The 22,460-nt window shown below is 53.3% G+C and overlaps 1 long non-coding RNA gene across 2 annotated transcripts; it reads right to left on the bottom strand.

The window, feature by feature from the left end:
- Window positions 1-417: 417 nt before the first annotated feature.
- LOC109272788 (uncharacterized) lies at window positions 418-13,740 on the bottom strand. Of its 2 annotated transcripts, XR_002082609.2 has the most exons (4): window positions 13,377-13,740; window positions 11,830-11,896; window positions 10,808-10,949; window positions 418-636 (listed from the first exon to the last, which is right to left on the bottom strand). It is a non-coding gene; the product is annotated as an uncharacterized LOC109272788 (long non-coding RNA). The 2 variants fall into 2 exon arrangements; XR_002082608.2 differs by lacking the exon at window positions 13,377-13,740 and having other exon boundaries at window positions 11,830-12,242.
- Window positions 13,741-22,460: the final 8,720 nt, after the last annotated feature.

Genomic DNA, 22,460 nt, shown 5'->3' with positions numbered 1-22,460 from the left:
GAGAGAGGTTATATAACCTCCCCAAGGTCACACAGCACACCCGAGCTGGAGTCAGGCCCCGAAGCTCATAGCTCGTCCATACCATCTCTCCTTGGAGGTGCCATTTCTTCTGTGTTCTGAGCCTCCTCAAGGGTATGGACATCTGGGTTGGGGTTAATAATTTCCCCCTGCTCTCATGTACAGCACATCATGGATGCCCTTCGCTTCCTGTCCACCTCATCCCCTCCAGCTCCCAGAGGACCTGCTGGTGAGCCCAGCCCAGGGTGCAGCTCCTGGCCTTGGCATGGCTGCCAGCTTCCCCATCACCTGCTCCTGTTCTGGCTCCTTCTACCAGCAAGAGCTATGTACCCGTTCCCCGCCAACACCCCCCACCCTGCCACAGAGCACCCCCTTAATTACAGTTAATGGCAAAGACCATAAGAGCTTTATTAACTTTATTATGGACCCAATTAGCAGCTAATGCCCCATGACTACTATCCCCCCCAATAATCCCATTAAACATAATGAAGCAGTCTTCTCCCTCCCCTGCTGGGTTGGGGCTGAGGGGACCGGGGAAATCCATCTTCCTGGGCCTGATTCTGCCCCCTCAGGCCCATTGGACACCAGTGAAGGCCTGGAGCTTCTAGGGGACCAGGGCTGGGTATGAGAAGACAGAGATTAATCAGCAAGTATTTTGATGCCAGCCATTGAGCCTAGACACACACACACACACACACACACACACACGTGCACTGACACACACACACACGTGCACTGACACACACACTCACATATACCACCTGGCTGATGTCCAAACAATTCCATTCTTGAAACAGGGATGTGGAATCACACCCAGTCCTCGAGTATATCCCTGTCCGGCACACAGACAGTCTCCCAGCCTTGTCCAAGAGCTCTTCAGAGTGGGGCGTCCAAGTCCAAGGTCTCTGCCTGGGCTTGTCACCGGGTAAGGGATCAGGAGCCAGGAGGTAAGGAAGGCAGAGGGCGAGAAAGAGTCATTCTCCCCTAAAGCCCACACCTCCACCACACCCCTAGCTCTTGCCCTGCTCTGGCTGATGGATTTGATATTTATTCAGCACCCACAATGTGCCAGACACAGTGCGAGACCCTCCCTGCCATCTCACTTGAGCACCGCCACAAGCCACGGAAGTAGGCATTATTTCTCCCATTTTACAGATGAAGAAACTGAGGCTTTGAGAGACAGCCAGGTTTTGAAAGAGATGTTCTACACGATTTGCCTTAAAAGATCTCTCCTCTCTCCTTCCCCAACAACCCACCTTTCCCCCTCCTAAGGCAGAAGAGGCAGAGATCATGGAGGCAGTTCCCTATTACCTAGATGGGGAGCTAGGGCATAGAGAAGATTCGAGGGGCCATCATGGTGCTCATGACAAGACAGCTCATTCTACTGTCTTGAGAATGAGAATGGATCTCATTCTACTCCCGCCTTGATGGGGCGAGAAAGCTAGAAACCAGAGAACGCTGCCCCCGCCCCCCAACACTACTGTCACAAGAGGCCCCTGAACTGTTAAAGCCCAGGCCTCAATGCAGGATCTGGCATGAAGGAGAAGGTGGGTGGGGACAGAAGTGTGCGAGGGTAGCCACAACAGGTTAAATCCCCAGCTACCCCCATGATCAAAGCCTTCAGACTTGGGGATTCTGGTCCCTGAGGGTCTATGCCAGGGGACCTCGTCCATCCCCACCCCAAGTACAAGAACGACCTCCAGATGGGCTGGGGGTGGCACGTACTCTCCTTCGCTTGGCCCCGGATAAAGAATAAGGAGTAGACGCTGAGACTGACAGCGTGGAATCAATGGCTGCCCTGAGCAAGGGGGCAGGGGCTCAGGAAGGGAGACCCTTGAACCTTTGCTTGGAAGCAGTCTCCCTGTTCCCGCTCCCCCTCCCTCTGGCTGGCCCAGCCTGGAAGCAGCCACTTGAAATGGGTCCCAGGGAGCCTGGGAGAGGGGCTGGCCTGGCTGCTTCCCCAGTCAGACCCACTCCCCCACCCCAACCCCGACCCAGCCCCAGCTGGGGTCAGGCAAGAGAGCGAGAGCTTTCTCTCTAGATCCATCCAAGTCAGGATCCCTCCCTGCCACACACACCCAGCATGGCATCCCTCCAATTGTTCCATCCCTGGGGAGGGGGGGGATGTGGGTAAGTCAGCACCCTCTCCTTTCCCAAAAGGCCATGGGGCCTGGGGAGGGGGCAATCCTACTCCCTGGGGTTACTCTAGGGCACTGAGTAGCCTCCCCGGGCGGGGCCCTATTCTTCTCTTTGCCCTGGATGAGTGTTCTCTGACACCCAGCACCCCCCACCCCACCCTCTGAACAAACAGCACCACCCTCCCCACCCTCCTCACACCCAGAGGGATCCGGTGCCCAGGGAACCTCAGCTGGAGATATCCAGAATCAGCCAATAGGGGATGCTGAGGAGGGGCCACGGTGGAGTGCAAGTGAATTTGGGGGCCTTGGGCAAAGTCAGCCTGTACTGAGGCGCTGGGCAGGGCAACTATTGGCTTTACCATTTCCTGGCAACACCAGCTTAAGCAAGTACCCAAACCCTTCTGAATCTCAAGTGTTCTTCTGTAAAATGCGACTGAAAATTGAACCTACTCTGTAGAGCTTTTTGTGAACATTAAAGTTGTAACATATATAAAATGCTTAGCAAGAATCTAGAAATACTTAGAACACAATAAATGAGAATTGTATTGTTGTCTGCAGGGTGGGGTGGTCCCTAGATTGGCAATAATAATCACAACATAATAACAGATAACGTTGTTAGAGCACTAGAGGGACCATGGCCCCTCAAGTAACGCTATGCCTGGTTCTTACTAAGAAAGGAGGAGAGGACTCCTGTCTCCTCACCTTGACCGTCCAAGGCCTTCACTACTTACAGTGCACCCTGGCCTGAGGATTTCAGAGGGCTGACTCAGTCCTGGCTCACTTCCCTCATACCCTAAAGGTATCTTTTTACATGCCCGCATCACATCTTTATACACGGCCCCCCAAAACTACACACACACACACACACACACACACACACACACTGTGCCTTCTTCCCCCTTCCTTTCCCCGGAGCAAGGAAGAAAGAGATATCAGAGTTTGAAGGATGTGAAAATTAGCCGGAACTGAGAGAGACGTCAACTTCAAGGCAGTATCCACCCCCCCACACACCCCTTCTCTGCCCAAGGGATGGTGTTTCCACAAGTCTCTGCAGGGAGACCCCCACCCCACCCCAGGTGCGGACTGACACTGTCGGGCGAGGAGAGGGAGCAGGAAAGGTGGCTTGCCAGCAAGAACAGGGCCCCAGCCCAAGGCCGGGGTGGGGCCCCCAAGCAGCCCACTCAGCACTCAGAGCTGTGCTCGGGGTGGGCAGAGGCCAGAGGAGGAGACAGCTGGAGCCCAGCTTCCTCAGCCAGAGCTGAAAGTGCCACGGGTTTGTGCCCCCTCGTTGGGGGACAGCTCCTTCCCTGGGGAGCAAGAGGGATCTAGAACAGTGTCCTTATCTCCAAGTGCCTTCCGAACCCCACCTCTGGCCCGTCTGAAGGTCTTGTTGGAGTCCCTGCCTCGATTTCCCCACCTCTCAAGGAGGGCCACCGGCTGTTACTTGCTCTGCCTTCTGGTCACACTGAGCAGTGGGCGGGAGTTCCTGGAGAGAAGGCCCTGGCAGAAGAGCCTGTCTCTGTCATCGTTAACAGCCACAATTATTATTATTTGGAGAGACAGGCCAGAGGTGGTCAGGGACGTGGTTGGGGTGAATGAAATGAAGAAGTCCTCGGTATGTGCCGTCTCGCCAGGTTAATACTCCTGCCTGTCGGCCTGACAGCTGCAAGATTGATTACCCAGGCCTCCCGCTCTTTATAACTCGATCAGTCGAATTAATCTCTGGCTGTCGGCCCATCTGATGCCTGAATCACAAATTTAATTTGGAGGTGCACGGCTCCTCCCCCATCCCGTCTCCTCCTTTCCTGCCAGCCCCCTTCCTCCTCAGTCCCTCCCTCCTCCTCCTTCTCTTTCCACCCTGCACCTCGGCTTCTCCCCACTTCTTCCTGTTCCTCCTGCTCCTGCTTCCCTGGGCCTCTAGGGCCTCTCAGCGGGCGGTGGGCGGAGGAGGAGGGAGAGGGGGGTGGGTGGCCCTGAGTCAGCAGACCCTCTGCCCAGGCCACGGGAGGGGTCATGGTCACCCGCCCACCGGGCAAGGCGCCCATCCCACCGTGCTCCACCCCAAACGGAGAAAGAGGCTTAGCTGACACTAAGTAAGACATATTAATGTACTAAAGACTTAATGAAGTTGGGGGGGGGGGTGTGGGGTGGAAAGTGCTTGCTTTATTAGTTTATGGCCGATTAATGGGGACGCCATTACTGTGATGGAGATGAATCGCTGCTGTCAGCAGCCTGGGCTGAGGGCCGGCCCTGGCTCTTCCTTGGTGGTGGGTGCCCTGAACAGAGTCAGGGAGAACTGCATTAGAAGCGCCTATAGGATCCCACCCCGGGAGGCCCTGAGGCCAAGCTGGAGGGGTCGGAGCAGGGCTCAGCTCTAGGCTTTGGGAGGAGGGGTGCAAGAGGTCAGGGCTGGGCGCCAATGTCATTGGGGAACGCAACCAAAGGCAGCAGGGCAGGGAGGTGGCCTGGCTCTGGACCTGCACAGAGCAGGGGCTCAATAATGTCACCTGGGGGAAAGGGAGGGGGAATCTAAAAGGCCAGAATAACCAGCGCCCACTTGATTCGCCTGAGACCCTTCCCGGAGCGAAGAGCGAGGGAAGTGAGCCAGATCTCTTCCATCCTTCCTCTGAGGGTGGTGGCACACAAAGACCCCAGGTCCGCTGGCCCAGAGGACTGGGCGTCTCATCACCAGCAGCAGGCGGTCCTACCGCTGGGATCCCCAGCACCGGAGCCAGACACGTCACCCCACACTCTGCAAAAGCCTTGCCTCAACTAGCTGGCAGCTACTGACTGCCCAGGCAGCGAGGTGGAGAACAGGGCAGGTGGACTTGGGGGACAGCCATGGGGAAACGGGAATGATGCCACCCGACCTCTAGGCTTTCTCAGGCCTGGGGGACAGGCTGTCCCAGTCAGTGGGTGAGCTGATCCAGACACACCCTTGGTGGCTTCCCCCTCCCCTCAGCTCCTTCTTACCTCCATGACCCCAGCCCCACCTTGCCTTCTATGAAGAAGGAGAAGTAAGGACTGAACCTAACACAGCCCTGCTCCCAAGGGCCACTCTGTTTGGAGGACTCCAGAGGCCCCCATCTCTCAAGAGTATATGACATCTTGACACGGACATTTTGATGCAGGAACATTAAACTCTCCGACTTTTTTTTTTTTTTTTTTTTAATTTTTTTTTTCAACGTTTTTTTTTTTTTATTTATTTTTGGGAGAGAGACAGAGCATGAACGGGGGAGGGGCAGAGAGAGAGAGGGAGACACAGAATCGGAAGCAGGCTCCAGGCTCCGAGCCATCAGCCCAGAGCCTGACGCGGGGCTCGAACTCACAGACCGCGAGATCGTGACCTGGCTGAAGTCGGACGCTTAACCAACTGCGCCACCCAGGCGCCCCATCTCCGACTTTTTAAATTATTACCAAGTGATGTTCTTCAATCCTTCCCTAAGCCCCACGCTGTCCTAAGCCTCTCCCAACCCCGACACAGCCCTGAGAGGAATCGGGAATGAAAAGAGATTCTAGAAGGACTAGATGGACTCAGAATCAGTCTGTTGGCCACAGTACACGGTACTAAAAATACATTTTGACATTTTGACACAAGTTAGGCCAAGCAGCTGTGGCCAAACGACAGAGCAAAAGTGCCCTGTTTGGTCTTTTTGCCCTTCTTGCTACGTCCATGGGTTACATGACGCTGTGGGTGCGCGCGCGCGTCCCTGCCTCCACCGGCGATCACGTGTGTGAGAGCCAGCCCCCGGGGTCTGAGCGTGCTCCACGAGGGCCTGCATCTTTGTGTGTCGAGCGTCCGTCTGCGTCACGGGGCGGACACTCCCTCCTGCGGCACTGAGGTTGCCACTCTGAGTGCTCAGGCCAGGGGGCCAACCATTGGTTCAGGGGTCACCACCCAGGCTCACTCCCCAAGGTAGGAGCTACCTGCTCAGCCTAACTGGGAAATAAATACCCTGTTTCGGAGAGTAATTTAATTATTGGCTCCTGCGGACGAGTGGGTAATTAAATTCCGCAGCTCCCAAAGTAATTAATTGCTATGCAAATAGTAATGCCCTCTGCTTTGGAGAGAAGGATCTCGGCCTGGGTTTGCCCTGCAATTAGAAGCTAATAATTACCCTGTCAGTTCCCAGCCTCTGCCCGGTAATTACCTGCTGCAGCCCCACCGGTCACCAAGGGCCGGGACGGTCATCTGCTGGCGCAGCTCTGGCTGCGGTGGCCCCAACTGCCAGGGCAGGGCATCTCCGGAGCACTGGTTGATCTTGAGGTCCTCCCCATGATGTGCCATATCCACACACCTCAGGAGCCCCACAGAGACACCCTCGCTTCTGACCAAAGACAACTATGGCCGGAACCTCTTCAGGCCCCCTCTGTTAAGAGAAGCAGAGCCTCAGCTCCTTGGTGCGTAAATTCCCGAGCGAGTCCCAGCTGTCGGGAAACTGTCCCAAAGAGTATCTAATAGTTAATCTTCATAAAAATCATTTTTGCCGTGTGATTTCCTTTGACGGGTCAACCAGGCTACACTCTCTCCGAGAACGGGAGAGGGCGGCCGTCACTTTGTAGCAAACACACACCCTCTCCCTGTTATTCAAGCAAACACTGATCTAGGGCCTGCTGCAAAGGGATTTGAAGGATGTAATTAAAGTCCCTAATTAGTCAACTTTAGGGAGAGTATCCCCTGTGAGCCTGGCCTAAGCAGGCAAGCCCTTGAAAGGGACACACTTCCTGATGAAGGACACTCCGGCTGCCCTCTGCTCGCTAGACTCCTCTTCCTGATGGGCTGTGGACAATGGCCTTACCATTGCCCCGGGGTCCAACTTGTTCCTGAGCTATTCTCTTTCCTTCCTGATTGCATGACCTACAGATTTTGTACTTGCCTAGCCAACCTCCACAGTTGCGGAAACCAGTTCCTTGAAATAGATCTCCTGCATATAAAATATGCATATATTATGATAACGCATGCTCCGCCCCACTCAGGCCCACCCCCTTAGAAGGAGTCAGAGCATCAAGAACCCAGGATGCCACTCAGAATGCCAACCCCCACAATCACATCAGCCAATTCCTTGTAATAAATCTCTGTCCTGGGTTCTCAGCCTATCTTTTACAAATAAAGAAACAAGAGTCAGATACACAGCAGTGGCTGACCAAAGATGCCATGGCTAGGAAGGGTGAAAACAGAGTTTGAAGCCAGGCCCCTGACCGTATTGCCACTTCCCATTCAGCAGCAGGATGTGGCTCCAGGTCCCATGTCCCAGGTAGGTTACATCTGTGCTGGAATGAGAGGGTGTTTACAGATCCCCACAGCCCAGAACTCTCAGGTATCCCTGTGGTTCACCTGCTTGTTCATTTCTTATCAGGATCTCGTCCCCTCTGTCAGCTCCCTCTGCCCCAGGTCTCTGATCCCCACCTGAGGTCGTGGCCCTGGGAGCAGCAGCACCACGTGCCTTCTTGCCACCAGGTGCTCCCTTTGAGGAATACCCGGATCCCACCCTCTCTGGATCCTTCTCCTCTGGGTCCTCAGTCTTTCAACTGAATCCCTGGGGGAAAGTGTCCCGGTGTAATCCCAGAGTTGGGAAGTCTCTGGGGAAGCTGGATGCTGGGCAGGGTGTGGCTAGTGGAGGAGGACCTCTTGAGGAGACTGGACTGAAGGGCCCTGAGCCAAGAAGCAGTCCCACAAGTCTGGGAGAAAAGAGGTGTGAGGAGCAGAAGGGGCCAATAAGGGTGACAGTCCCCATCCTGCCCCACACTTGGGCATTTCCCCCTTACCCTTCAGGTCTCCATTTCAGTGTGCTTGGTCCAGAAAGTTCTCCCTCACCCCTAGGGGAAGGTGGGCCACATGCTCCATTCTCTCCCTCCCCTACTTTTGTCCTGGGCCAGGTGAGCAGAAGGGCAGAGGAGACAGGGGATGCAGGTGACAGTTCTCCTCAGCCCATAGGACTGTCTAGGATTGAAGGTGGCAGGAAGCGCTACAGACTTTGAGGCCACAGTCTAGCCCTTGAATGCCTTGCCCTTGGGTCAGACACACTCTGGGATGAGTTTGTGCCACCTGAGGCAACACACCCACCAACACTACCAGGGAGGATAAGAGAAAAATGGCGACGTAGAGTGGCACCAGGGAAGCCAGTGGAGATCAACAAATAGGTTTTCCAAACTTCAAGTGGGGATGTGGGCAGGTACCACAGGGAAATAGTCAAGATTCTCAATGCCAGAAGGCGAAAGTCACGTGACACCAATGAGAGTCTCATCTATTCGGGAGAGGCCAACCTTGGAGCTGTCCCTTGCCCTTCTCCCTGGCTTCTCCTGGCCCAGTTCCCCCCATGGTAGAAGGGAAGTCATGGTGTTCCTTAGTCTGGAGTCTGCAGCTTGCCTTCTGTGCCCAACTTCTGCCACTGATTTGCTGTAGGGACTGGTAGGAGTCATGCTCTTACCTCTGCCTTCACGAGGAGGTAATTTCTTGCTTCTTGCTAGAGATTTTAGGACAAAGATGTCTGTCACTTATAAGTTAGCACTCTTCGGAGAGCAGTCTAGAAAGTGGGGGCCATTTCTCTCCCCATTAGACTGGGGGTTCCCTACAAGCAAGGGATGATGTGTCTCCCCTCTAAACAGGGACTCCCAAAGGCAGTTGATATTTCCCTATCTTCCCCCTTGGTGCCTGGCCCCCAGGCCTGTAAACAGTGATTCTCAAAGCAAAAACAAAAGCAAAAACTATGAAGTAGCCTCATAGGACCAGGGGTCTCGGGGCATGGCCAGGGGCTGCCAGGCCCCCTCTGCACAATCTGGCCTCCTGTCTCGGCGGGTGCGGTTACTGCTCCAGTGACAGCTCTTTAGAATCCATTCAGAGCTTTGGCCCTGCTGTAATCTCTGGGTGATGAATATTTCCCCTAATGAACGGATGGGAATTGGATTAGGCTGGAATGCCCGTGTGCTTAGACTCCAGCTGATTAAACCCCCATCTGTGCAAGTACTGCCTGTGAACAGCTCGTTACATATAATTTTTTGAAGGAGGGTAAAAATGATGTTGGTATCTGGGTTTTGCAAAGGAGGTGAGGGAAAGTAGAAGCAAAATGTCTGTCCAGAATTTGGTAGGGTTTAGTTGCTTTAAGTCTGACCAGGCCGGCGCTCCCCACACTAGGGCACCCCCGCTTTCCTCCACTCAGGCCAAGGGTCCCCAGGGCTCAGATGCCTGCACTCTTAACGAGGAGCCCTACCCAGGGTTCTCTGGGCCCACACCTATCTGTCCCCTGCAAGGAGCATTGACTAGACAGGGGGCTGCTTTGAAAAAGGCAGGAGAGGGAGATGGGGTAAGAGTGGGAGGGGTCAGATCTGTGCATTCAGTTCTCACCAGATGAGCTCCAGAGCTTTGTTCCTACTCTAAAAATCCTTCAGTCCCTTTCAAAGGATATTGTAGGGAGTTGGGAGGACCATCCAGGACAGGGACTCTGGGATATTCCTGGGACCTTTGTCAGTCAGGACCAAGGATAGCACCTATGCCAAGGATCTCCAAACTTCCAGGCCCCTCCACCCATCCGTCTTTCTTCCCTGCTGAACATGTTTCTCTACTCTTTAACACTCCTTCCTTTTCCTCCTCCTGCCCTTCCTTTTATCCCTCCCTCTCTCCCTCCTTCTCCTCTCTCTCCTCGCTCCTTCTCCTTCTTAATCCCAGGGACAGAGCTTGGCCCTGGTTCTTCACCACATACTTCATCCCAGGAATTCCTCAAGAAAAGTTATTTAAGCACCTCAAGAAGCCTGTCTTATGTAACCTCTGTTAAAAAGCCTTATCCCCAGGATTGTTGCTCACCCACAGCATACAAGAACACACACACACACACACACACACACACGCTGAAATACGGTATCTAGCAGGAAGGAAGGTCAGAGTGATTGTGTTTCAGACTGGCTGGCCAGCTCTCCCCATCTCCAGTGGGGTCAGGGATCGGCCCATCTGCCTGAAGGACTCCCAACATAACTACAAACTCTAACTCCACAGCCCTCCCTCGTCTCTCCTTCCCTCTCCTCCCACCCTTTCCCGCCTCCTCCCTTCCCTTTCATGCCTCTCCTCTGCGTCTCTTTGAAAAGTGGCAGCAGCTGCTAGAGAAGGCATACCCTTCAATGAACATCAGCAATTGTTGTGACTGAGTGTCCCAGCCTTCTTTCCTGGTTAATCTAACTTGGGAAGAGTTGAGGTGCGCTCTGGCTTTGCTGCCCATGAAAGGCAGAGAATAAATAACAAGCCAGAGGCATAAACAGATGTGCAGATATATGCAGCTGGCGCTTTCCTGCCAAATTACCATGGACGGAACACTGGCGGGGGGCCAGGATGCCTCCCCCTTTGTTTGGAATTTGGCCACCAGGATCTATCCAGGCTCACCATCCATTTGGCAACATCTGAGTGAAGGGAGGGGATGCCAGGGAAGGGAGTGGAAAGGCTGCAGGTGCCCTTAGATTTGGTGAAGAGGTCTGGAGGCTTACCATAAAGACTCAGGTGGGTAGGGGTTAACGTGGTGGGGGAGGAAGAGGGAGTTCTGACTAATCCCACCCTGAAGTTTCCCTAGAATAGTTCCCCCAGGATGTGGCTTGAAGCATTTGAAGGCTGACTCTAACAATACCACATATACATACAATGGGCTCTATGTTGCCACCCTTACTCTTACCCAAGGATTGGGTGTTCCTGTTCTCCTCGATCCTGTAGAATGCTGCTCCCAGTTGGCCTGGAGTGCAGCAGGCAGGCAGCAGCTGGATGAGAGCCAACCAGAAATGGCCAAACATGAAAAGAGGTCCCTGAGGACTCCAGCCCTGGAACAAGAAATGGAGGAAAACTGGCTGGAATTTTGTGAAACCAGGGGAAAAAGCAGGTGAGCGGTGGGGAGAAAACGTGAGTTGGGGGGGGGGTGGTGTTGCCCAAGGAGACCTCTCTCTATGGACACCCCCAGATCTGAATTCAGAGAGACACCAAGCCACTTTCCAGGATTCATTCAGACCACATGAAATCTTTTCTCTTCATCAATTATTAATTCGTCTTCCTCTTGCCAGGCCATCTCATGCAGATCTAGGGGGCATGGAACAATTTTTCCAGTGCCTGATTACTAGCCCTTCTCCAGATAATGCGATACAGATTCCTGACCTGTCGGATGGGTGTATGTTCTCTGGACAGCTATGGCATAAGATGGGTCTAGAGTGGACTCCGTCTTGTAGGCAACGGGAAGCAGGAGAGTAAGAAGATAAAAGTCGTGGCCTAAATAGACAAGACTGGTGGTGAGGTCTAAGGATGAGTTGAACAGAGGAGAAATACAGAGCAGGGAGGCTAGTTTAAGAGCCTGTCATCACTGAAGCCTAACAATGTTGGTGGGACTTACTGATGGGTTGAACAGGAATCAGAGATGAGGAGGAATAGCGTGACCATATAATTTATTGTCCAATCCAGAATGGTTTTGAGGATGAAAAGAGTACTATCGGTCATTTTACCAAGACAGTAGACATACACTGAACAATCCTGGGCAAATCTGGACACGCAGACACCTTGGTCAAAGATGACCCAAGGTGTGGCATGTGGGTGACAAGATCTATAGGGTGATGCTGACCAACGTAGTCTGGGAGGCAGAGTAGCAGGATGGAAGGGAGGGAATAATGAGCTTGGAACTGGACTTACTGAGTTTGAAGTGTTGGAGACATTTACCTGGAAATAACCAGATCACCATCTTGGAAGCATCCATGGGCACTTGCTTGGAAATGTCAGTTTCAAGCTTAAAGGAAAAATCAAAGTTAGATATACAGCGAGTGTCTTTGGACCCAGTGATGCCGTTTTTAGAAATCTGAATCTCATAAATACTCATTCTTTTTAAAACAATTTTTAATGTTTATTTATTTTTGAGAAAGAGACAGAGCATGAGCAGGGGAGGGACAGAGAGAGAGGGACACACAGAATCTGAAGCAGGCTCCAGGCTCTGAGCTGTCAGCACAGAGCCCAACGTGGGGCTCAAACTCAAGAACCGTGAGATCATGACCTGAGCCAAAGTCAGACGCTTAACCAACTGAGCCACCCAGGCACCCCAGAATCACTCATTCTTGTACAAAATGACAGACATTTAAGAAGGCTTACCGTGGCATCGTTTGTAAAAGAAAAACTTGGGAATAACAAAAAGGCCCACCAATAAGGAACTGGTGAAATCTATTATGGAGTGCCATGTGAAACATCTATATGTGTTGAGGTGTATCCTCATGTGTTGGCCTGGAAAATATCTCTGGTAGTTTTTAAGTGAAAAGAACAAATAATAAGATAGTAGTATGGCATGATAAATCTCTATAGTAATTGTTTTTCAGTCTAATTTGTGTGCGCGTCTGTCCGACTGTACGTGTATGGTAGATATGTAAAAGATCTAGAAGAATACACACCAAATTGTTCAGAGCGGTAACTTACAGAGAAGAGAATAAGATTAGCGGGAAAGAGGAAAGAGGGGCTTTTCCTTCTTACTCTACGCATTTCTGGATCGTTTGAAATTCCTCTAATCCTATATTCATGTACTAGATTGTAAAAATAAAAACAATAAAAAGGATTCCTAGAGACAGACGCAGAGTCTGTCACCTTAGGAAGGTGATGGATGGGTGATGTGATGGGGGAAGCTCTGGGGGTGACAGTCAGGACTGGGGCCAGAACATGAGGTTTATACCAACTGAAGAGGCGTTAGGAAAAAGGAGACAGGGCCAGAGAAGAACCCCCAGAGCGCGCCTGAAGAAAGTGGGACTCATTTCTGACCCCCCCAGGGCTGAGAGAGAGAGAGACTCTCCGCTCCACAAATGATGCTGCCCGAACCACTCCCTCCAACTCCAAGCCTCCCCTTCAGCAGGACTGAGTTTAAACAAGAGCCCAGTTTTTTTCCAGGGCCCCTGACGGGTCCTAGGTGGCCTACTGCTGTCCCAGGCCCCATGCTGTTAGAGCAAAAACCCCTTCTTCCTTAAGTACCGTGCTTGCCTAGAAGACCAGCTCAGTCCAAGGCACCACACTGCCCTGGGTCACTCAGCGCCACCCTAGGTGTCCCCCAGCCACCCCCCGCCCTAGGCAGTCGTGACTTCTGCTTCTCTCCTCTCTCCTTATGCTGCCAAAATGCCCAGCACTTCTCCAGGTGAAGAAAATAAGAGCCAGAAATTAATTCCCTTCTGGAGCAGAGCTGTGTGCTTGGGGGGTGGGGAGTGAAATCCAGGGGACCGATGGCAGCAGTGACTCACAGGGGCTCCTCCCCTGGGGAGATGGAACTGACAGACCAGGGTGTGGGATGCTTCGAGGTGATTTCCTGACAAGGCTGTCAGCGCGTTTCACTCCTCACTCTCCGCGTGAGTCCCCTGCAGCTGAGCTGCGCCTTCTCTTTCTCTCTCTTCACCTTTCCTGGCTCTCTTCCGTTCCCAATGCTCCCTCTCCCCATTTGGCAAGTCCTTACCAGTGCTAACTTTGTGCCTTGGTGCCCCGCTCTCCAGCTCTGCTAGGCTTTTCTTCTTTTTTTCTGTTAACAGAAATACACAGAGTCAGCTTTTCTGTTGGGGTGCCCTGGCCCCAGGCTCCTTCCCAACCACAGCAAATTTTATGGATGATTGGGAGTCCTGGGATGCACAGTACAGGGGGCAAGGAGGCTGTGTGTGTATGTGTGTGTGTGTGTGTGTGTGTGTGTGTGTGTGTGTGTGTGAGAGGGGGGCAGGGGAAGAGGGAGAGAGCAGAAAGCGAGCCTCTTTGGAGTTGCATCTGTGCTGCTCAGGCAGGAGGCTTCAGAGCACAGAGCACAGAGCACGAGTAAGGGGAGGGGGACACGGCTGAGGCTGTCAATGCTCCTCAGGTCTTAGAAGATCATAGGACACTAGTAGCAGCGGTATCTCTAGTGTGTCGCATCAGCCCTCCCCGCTCCCCCCTCCCCCCCCTTTACAAATGAGAAAGCTGAGGTCCAGAGAGGTTAAATGACTTCTCTTCATTCCCGCAGCTAGCTAAAACTGGTTCTGTCGGCAGAACCAGGATGAGAACCGGGGATCCTGACTCGTGGACAATGAATGCCGAGTCCACAAGTCTATCAGAGACTGGAGGAAAGGTCCCATTTCTCAGATGCTGTCGATGACAGATTTGACTAACAACTTCTCAAGGAGATGGAAAATGCTAGAATCCCCTGGTTTTCAGGCTGCTCAGGGGACAGGCTGGGCCCTGTCTCTGTGCCCCCAGCAGCCCCAGCAGTGACAGCAACAGTTCTCTTCCCCTCTGGCTGCTTCCCAGATCCTTCCTGGGTATACCCGGGACACACAGCAGTCCGCCTGGGAATGCTCTATATCCAAGTCCATCCCCTTAGCTACAGGCAAGTCTTGTCTGACCCTGAATCCTGCCTGCTTCATCCAAGGACCTAGCTCAAGACAAATTCATCTTCTTTTTATCTAAGCTCTGATTCCAGCCACTCCCTCCCCAAAGGTTTTTTTTTTTTTTTTTCTTTTTTCTTTTTCAAAGTGTCCTCTGTCTCCCACCCCAAACCTGGAGAGCTTTTAATCCAGGGTCCCTTGGCATTGGAGTCACTTGCCTCCCCAGAAATAACATATGACCCCTCCCCCTTCACTGACTGAAAGAAAAATTAATCCTTAACACAGGCCCCAGTCATTTGTCCTAAATGGGAGATATCGGCATGGCGTCCCCACGGAGGCTACATGGTCCAAAGCCCTCTCCTCTTCCTCCAGGTCCCCGTGCTAAGCTAGTATGCGGACAACCTCCCCCCTACCCCACTGTTCCCCAGATCCTCCCCTTCCAGAGGGGCCCGAACTCCCGGATGTGAGGGGAAGCGGTGAGTTCTGAGCACACAATGCTTTCTTGTACTCTCCTCGCCTCTCGAAACTGCCCGCCATTCCCCAGGAAGAGAGAGTGGAAAGAGCGCGTGGACAGGAGGTTGGCAGGGCAATAAAAATGTCAGGGCCTTTCCTCTCTGCTCCCTTCCTCCCAATCGTCTCCCGCTCTCTCCTTCGCCCTTCTCCATCTCCTCCCTTCCCTCCCTCCTTCTCTCCCGCAGACCCTGCTGCAGCCGGGCCGAGGCGGGCGGTATTTGGGGTATGAGACGGGAGAGGTTAATTATTGCTCCCCCGCCCCCACGCCCCCCCCCCCACCACAAGATGTATCTGACTGTCAGAAGGGGTGACAGATGAAGACAAAGTACAGGTACGGCTCCCGCAAACCCAGCCCTCCATGTACCAGCCAGGGGTGGGAGTGGAGGGGGGCGCGCTACCGAAGTTTTAACCCCTCCGACGCCGCCGATCCACACAGCCAGGCAGGGCGGGGCGAGTGGGGGAAGCCAGGGTTAGAACCTGGGTCCCAGCCAGCGCGGGCTGAGCCTGGGAGACCTGTTGGCCTGCTCCCTCCCTCCACCAGCGGCCAGGTGGGAGGGAGGGAGGCAGCAGCTCTGTCCCAGAGGCTGCAGAATCAAGGTCACAAGCAGGCCTCCCAAGATCGTTACAGGTGCAGAGAAAGGGACTCCTGGAGTGGTCTGGGGGATAGGTAGATTTGGGGGCCCAGGAATCCCAATGAGACAGAGGTCCACTACTCCTCCACCTTCTCCACGACAATGTCCCCCCTCACCCAAATCTGTCCCCAGGCATCCTTGGCAGGGTGTGCATGGTGTGTGAGACTGAGAGTTGTGTGTTTGAACCTGGGTGTGCTTGTGATGATGTACCTCAATAGGCGCAGAAGGACTTGAATATGGTGTGGGGTTGTGGGGGGTGGGGTGTGCACACGTAAACCACAGTGCTCGGAAGGGTCATTTGCAGGTATCGGCAAGAGGGCCTATACTGCACTCCCAGCACAATGTGGTGGGAGTGTTTGTGCCCGAGAGACAGAGAGAGAGAGAGCGAGATTTGCCTGGAAGCATGGCTGTGGGGAAGAAGTGTGTCTTCAGGAGAGTGTAGACGTGTGCTCGCAAGAGGTGAGGTGTCTGTGTTTGGGAAGATGTGGACAAGGCATGTCGTTCTGTGGGTACACAGTGTGTGCCGATGTGAGGGCATATGTGTAGACATTGCTGTTGGTATGAACATGGGCGTGATTGTGTGTGTGTGTGTGTGTGTGTGTGTGCGCGTGCACGCGTGCCTGCTTGCACACGTGCCGGTCCAAAGCTGCCAGCATCTTCCTCTTACTGGCATCCCTCCCTTTCCTGACTCTCCCTTCTCCATAAGCAAACGAGGTGAAATAATTACTTTTCCATTTAAATGCCCCATGTTCAAGCCAGAATGAAAACAAAGTGATTTAATAAAATTGTCTTTAAAAGGGAAAAGAGGAAAATAAACGTCTGTTCCGTTCCTCTCCCTGGTGTTCAGGGAGGCCCCAAGCCCTTCAGAGTTAATTAAAACAGGAACTAAAATCGCAGAATAGCTTACCAACCCTTTTCCCATCTCCACCTTAAAGGTAAGGCGGCCCCCAAAAGCCCTGCCTTTGGCCGGGAACTTGAGGCCCTCCTGTTCTCAGGCTCAGCTTTACCCTGAGAGGAACCCTCATCCCTGGCAGGCAGGCCATCCCTGGCCTTCCTGCAGCCCCACCTAGGGGAGGAAACTCTGCTCCTTTTCTCCTCCCAAAGAGTCATGAAAGGCCTTGTCTGCACATTTGAAAGCCTTGATGGACACTGGCCCCCATCAGGAGCTTCCGGCCCTTGCCTCCTCCCAGGACACAGCCTGCCCTAAGCCCCTCCTGCCCCTCCCCACGGGTCCCCTGAGTCCCCAGCTGCTCTGAGCTTTATCTGTCTTCACTGACCCCCTGGCCTGGTCCTCAGCTCCAGCTCGGCACAGTTCCGGCTGTTTCCGCCTGGTCTGTATCTGTTCCCCATCAGAGGCCCCATTGGAGCTCCGGCCCTTCAGCAGCCCAGATAAAAGAGATGGATGGAGGTGAGTTTGGGGGACGCCCCTCCCTGCAAGCTCAGAGCTAGAGCCCTGGGTTGTGACAGGGGCTCCCTGAGGAGGGCTGAAGGTGAGGCTAAAGACTGCCAAGTTCTCCGGAGGCCCAGTTCCTACCCATCCCCACCCTGCCTTAGCCCTTTCCCTCCTCCAAAGGCCCAATTCCTAAGGCCCCCTCCAGGCAGGCACTAAGACTGCAGTCACCCCATCTTCTAACACACACACTTCAGCAGGAAGCTCTGGACTAGGTACCCTACCCCCATCTCCATGCAACTCATCAGCCCACAAATAGTAGTAGTAAATTTACTATTTATTTGACCATTTGACCATTTGACTATTTGACCATTTACTATTGTGTTCCAGACACATTACTTCTAAGATCTCTAATGTCATCACAACCCCTACAGAGTAAGTTTTATATTATTTTTCAGAGGAGGACACAGAAGAAGGGAAGCTAAGAAAATTGCCCAGGTATGCACTTAAAAAGCAGTAGAACTGACATTCAAACCCGTACTGCAAAACCCCATGTGCCCTTGCCAGGCTATCCTTGACCTCTGAGGTCTAGTTCTACTCGCAAAGACCCATCATTGCCCTTCAGAGACCACTGGCATTGAGACTGCCCCCCCCCAACTACTACCCCCAGAATTCAAACCCTTCTAACATTAGTTCACATTGCAGAGGAGGGGGAGCTGGGAAACCAGAGTTGAAACCTGGGTCTCTTGAGGGTCAGGGGAGTCCAGGAAGCCTGTGGGGCCTTCTCCAGCCCTGCTTCAGTGATCTGGGATGAGGGTGGGGTGGGAGGTAAGACGTGTTTGTCCCTGAGTCCTCAACTCTCATCCCGGGAGACCCTCTCTCTTCTCACAAAGACTCCCTCTTTTCTCCCAGGGAACTCCAGACCCCACTTCTGCACCCTCAAGGTCGTGCTGCCTCCCAAGGGGACAAGGTGAGACTTGATTGTGGGGTAACATTTGTCACCCAAGCTGGCTTTCGTAACTGTCCACCCTGTTCAGAGAGCCTTCGGCCACTCGCTTGGCAGAGAAAATGTCAAAAATAAATTCAGGCCAGGATTTATAAATAAATAAAGCCAGCCTCTGTCTTCAGCCCCTCCCCCTGTACACACCAGGGATCTAAGATCTCAACCCTGGGAAGAAAAGAGAGACTGAAGGAAGGGAAGAGAGGCAACGAAGGGACAGAAGCCCTGGTTTTAGGGGGAAATAGTTGGGCTTGAGGTGTTGCCACAGACCAAGGGTGAGGATAGTACCTGAAGGCTTCTGGCCTTGACTGCATCTGGAAAACATCTAGCAAAGGAGGGAAAGAAGGAAGAAATCATTCAGAAGCACCTTTCCTAATTCAGTCCCAGGAATGTGTGGGTGTATGTGGGGAGGGGGATCTGTGACCTTTCCCAGGTCCAGGCCTCACCCTTGTTTGAACCCCCTGCGCTGAGCCCGAACTGAAAGCGGTAATGGCAAAGCGGCGGGCAATGACCCAGGCAGTTGGGATGAGGCTTCATGGTCCAGTGGTGTTGGGATCCGTGCCTCACCTCACCTACCAGTGAGTCACCTGAGCCAGGCCAAGCCCCACGGCCTCCACTCTTCTCTGCCACCAGCATATCTGGGACCCAGCTTGAGCAGAGAGGACTAGAGAACATTAGGGGCCCCAGAATGGAGAAAGGAGAGTGGGGAGAAAGGCAGGGATGACTCCATCTGAGCTGGCCTCCACGTTCCACCCCGAGACTGCCACCAGAGCCTCTATATCTGGACCCTCCAACTCCATCCCTAATCCTAACCTCATTACTCCCATTGGGCCCCATCTCTATCCACCAGCCCATCCCTCCCGGAGTTCTCAAAACACCCTCCATTATCTGCAACTGACTCCCAGAGCTCCCATCACTACCTTCCAGATCAGATCCCTTCTACTCTCTACATGCCCCAACCACTGCCCTCAGAGAACTCCTTCCTACCACCACCTTCCCAGACTCCATTCCCACCCATCCCAATCTTCAAACTTTCCTCCCAAGGTGCTTTGCTTTGAGAGGTGAGAGTTGAGCTTCATTAACATCTCATTACCCAGAGTGGATTTCCATAACTGTTCACCCTTTTAGAAAGAATCTAGTCATTTACAGGGCTGAGGAAGTGACCAAAATATATCCCAGGAGGTGATGGGCCTGTGTCTCCAGCCTATTTCCCTCTGCCTTAAGCTGTCTGCACACTTAGAATAGAGTCCTAGGTGATAGGACCTGAAATTTTGAGCAAAAAAGAGTTCAATAAATCTCCAAGTCCACCAGAAGAGTGCTTAAGCTTGTCTGCCCCTCACATGTGTAGACAGAGTTACACAATCATGTGCATGTAATCCTGTAAACATACACGTATATAATTAATCTAAGTATACATACATTCACATGCACATGTTAGAACAGAATGTAAGCTCTGTAAGTCAGGGACAATGTGCCTTTCTGTGACGTACCTCCAGTTCCTACAATGATGTTGGCACATAACAAGTATTTGTTGAAAGAACGGCACATAATGGAACATATATTTGCAAATAAATGTATAATACATAATGGAACATATATTTGCAAATGTGTATACATGTATATACACAAATAACAATACATCCATGTATACAAGCTTATGCACACACATACATATACGTGTCTACATGGTTATCCACATACACACATATGCTTTTAGATAATCCATATATATAACATATTGTGATGTACATACATACATGTATACACACACCTCATAAAATGCAGGTAAGCACACACACATGTAACTACTATGAACATATAGACATTACATGTAAATATCACACACATATACACGTATATGTACGTGTACGTATATGTACGTGTACGTACATGTGCACGCTCACATACATAAATGAATACAAATAGAAGCACCCTTTTACTCAGAAATTTCCAGTCAATTTAACTGTCTCAAGCCCCGCCCCCCCCCTTCCCCCCCCGCCCAAGTCTGGCTGCCGCAACCAGAAATATCCACCAGATGGCACTCCTTTGCCACTTCCTGTACTCCCAAGTGTTGCCAGAGATGTCGCCCCTTTTGGCCAAGGCACAAAACTGGTGGAGCCGGCGTACCCCAAGAGCTTCCCCGTCACTCCCCTACCCAGCAGGGCGGTGGACATATCCTTCCTCCCCAAAGTCTGCAAACTCGCCCCCTCTCCGAAGTCGAACTCCTCCTCTGGGGCCTCCAGGCTTCTGTTGGAGGGGCGACTCCTCTTTGGGGGTCCCTGTTCTGCTCAGCCCTCAAATCCAGCCCCGTTCACCAGTGAGCCAAGGGTTGGGCCTCACTCAGACTCCCTCTGTTCAGAACAGCATGCTCAAGGGCCTTTACTAGGAGCCTTCGTAGTAATAAGCAGATTCCCCACGATGGCGGAGGAGCGAGTCAAGGTCATCTGTACACGTGTGGCACCTACACTCCTGTACACACAGCCCTCCGACCCCCGGCGTACCCCCGACATCGTGCCCTGGATGCCCAGCGGGAGTCAGCCAAAAGCCGAGGGAATGGCCAGGCCCTGGGACCTAGTACCCTCGGCTAGGGAGGAGCAGGTCCCGGTTAACCCCTCCTGCACTGGTCCAGTGTTGACTCCGGATCTCCGGCTTGGAGTCGGAAGGAAGTACATTCGCTCATCTTAACCAAACCACTTCAAATCCCGGAGGTGAGGGAGTGGGGTGCGACAGAGGTCCTCCCGCCACTTCGAGTCAGCTCTCACGGAACCTCACATTTCGGGGGTGAGCAACCTCGAACAGAAAACGCAGGGAAGGCTTGGAAACCCGTTGGGAGGCGAGGCCGGAGTTCTGGCAGCGGCTCTGCTTCCCCCTCCTCTTCCCCTCTCTTCCCCCGGGAGCGGCGGGAAATTATTTATTAAAACGCCGCCCGCGCTCTCATTTATTTGCGGTGAATAATCCTCGGCATCGCAGCGCGTTTATTAAACCTTTCCCGTCCCCGCATTACTTTAATAATAAATCGCGTGTCACTTTCCAGCGACATTATTAAAGCCCGTCCGCGGAGCAGAGGAGGGGAGGGGGTGGGGGTGGGGGGGTAGAGCAGCAGGGATTCCTTCTATTCCAGGCTGCGGGGCCTAAACCAGCAGGGTTGCGGAGGGGGGAAACTGAGGCTGTAAGGAGGCTGCACGCGAATACTCTACAAAGTCTGCATGAGCAAACAAGGAGTACGGATTCCGGGGGTGCGTGTGACCCTGGTTGGGTCGGGTGGAGCCTCTGCTCTGCAGGTGGGCACGGTAGGATCGATGGGCCCGCCAGGGGGCGCCTTCGAGCACAGCTGCGCCGGAGTCCCCTTCGAAGAACTAGCCTGGGAAGGATCCCCAGGCTTCCACAGAACCCTGACCACGTCCCCTCTTTCAATCCGGAGCACACCACCTTCTGTTCCGGACGCCAAACAACACGACCCCTCTATCCCTGGCACACTGCTCACGTCCCTACTCCTGCTTCCGCGGTCGCCTTGGAATTCGCCTCAGGTATCCAACCCGCTCGTGCCGTGGAGCGCAGTTTCTGGGGCCGCCGGGCTCTAGACGGGACTAGGCCATGAGAGCTGTCCTCTGGCTTAGCCTCTGGAAGAGCCCTGCGGTTCCGCGGGAGGCACCGCCAAGCCCTCGGATTGGGATTCCTGACCACGCCCCTCCCAAGAGCCCGGGCTCCCTGCTTCGGGCCCCAAAGGACAAGCTCAGACATTGAGCCAACTGCAATCTCTCCGGTGGTGGCGCCAGGCTCTAGGCGGAGCCCAGGCGCGCAGGAGACTGTCGCCATCCATACACAGGGTCTAGGCCTCCCGAACTTAAGTTTTCATTTTCTGTTTCAATCACTCAATAAACACTGTGCCTCACCAGTGCCCCTTGGCTAGGCAAGGAGAGTGTGAAGAGAGATGTGGGGAGGGAAAAAAATGTGGCTCTGTGAAGGACCCTCAGCCAGACAGGACAGGTCACAGTTGGTGGATGAGGAAACAGGCTTACCTGACTTCTGTCTGGTCTCAACAAGGAAATGGGTGGATTCCTAGAGGAATCCTAGGGCTTGGTCCATACTGGTGGCCAAGCATCTCCCCTCCCTCATCCAGCTTGTGCTTTTACACTGGGGCCCTACCCACATAGACCTGGTTCGCCACTCTGCCTAGGGAGGGGACCAGAGTGGGCTGAACAGAGGGGGCAGGCACTCTAACTCTAGTCCAGCACAAATGGAGACCAGACTGGGAAGATACCCTCCCTCCAACCAGATGGCTTCAGTCTTCCTCCCTAGAGGGCAAGGGAGGCCCCAGCTCAAGCTTCCCCTCCGTACATCTGGCAGGCGGGTGCTTAGGGAGTGGGACCCACAGCTTTTGGATGCCTCCCAAGGAAATGTGGTCTTCATGTGCACATCTGCATGAACCATCTGTGCATCCGTGTGAC

Source organism: Panthera pardus, unplaced genomic scaffold (assembly GCF_024362965.1).
Source record: "Panthera pardus isolate Hobbes unplaced genomic scaffold, ASM2436296v1 HiC_scaffold_22, whole genome shotgun sequence".
In the NCBI taxonomy this organism is placed as follows: Eukaryota; Metazoa; Chordata; class Mammalia; order Carnivora; family Felidae; genus Panthera; species Panthera pardus.
Note: the sequence above shows the minus strand (reverse complement) of the source record. Positions and strands in the feature narration are given on the sequence as shown.